Below are 579 nucleotides of genomic sequence, written 5' to 3'. Positions count from 1 at the left end.
AAAACACTTGGCAGTAGGAGGTGCTAAACCTTCTGTTCTGTCCATTTCCTCTCTCTCCACACGCTCCTCTCTGGCCATGTGTCGCCTCCTTGTCCTTTGGAAAAAGCGACCTGGTAACATTTGAGAGCCCAATTAGGCACAGGGGCCTCAGACCGGGGCCCGTTTAAGGCTGAATCTGTTTAAGACCAGAGGAAAGTTCACTGTGACGACGTCTTTATCTCCGCTAGGACAGTGAGGACACGTGTTTACAATAGCAACGTCCATGGGGGTGTTCACATATTGGCAAGAATGTGGTGATACGACACACGGGCCAATGATATGATATGTTGAGTTTATTAAACAATTTCACTGCAGGAAAACACACGATGCTGCTACTGTTAACACCAGGTTACTAAAGGTGGAACAGAGGGATCTGCATCTGTGATCAGTAAAGAAGAAATAAGAGTCAAATAAAATGAATCAACACCATGAGTATTTCCATGTTAATCATTAATAAAAAATGTATACCGTGCTGTAGAACATCTGTACAACAGTGAGAAATAAAACATCAGGATATTTCAGTGAATCCATATTTTCTTA

General features: G+C 42.5%; 1 protein-coding gene across 1 annotated transcript in view; it reads left to right on the top strand.

The window, feature by feature from the left end:
* Positions 1–579, top strand: part of pomk (protein O-mannose kinase) — a 3,227-nt gene that overhangs the window by 1,669 nt on the left and 979 nt on the right. The gene's annotated exons all lie outside the window — the stretch shown is intronic.

Source organism: Cynoglossus semilaevis, chromosome 14, assembly GCF_000523025.1.
Source record: "Cynoglossus semilaevis isolate Cse_v1.0 chromosome 14, Cse_v1.0, whole genome shotgun sequence".
Taxonomy (NCBI): domain Eukaryota; kingdom Metazoa; phylum Chordata; class Actinopteri; order Pleuronectiformes; family Cynoglossidae; genus Cynoglossus; species Cynoglossus semilaevis.
Note: the sequence above shows the minus strand (reverse complement) of the source record. Positions and strands in the feature narration are given on the sequence as shown.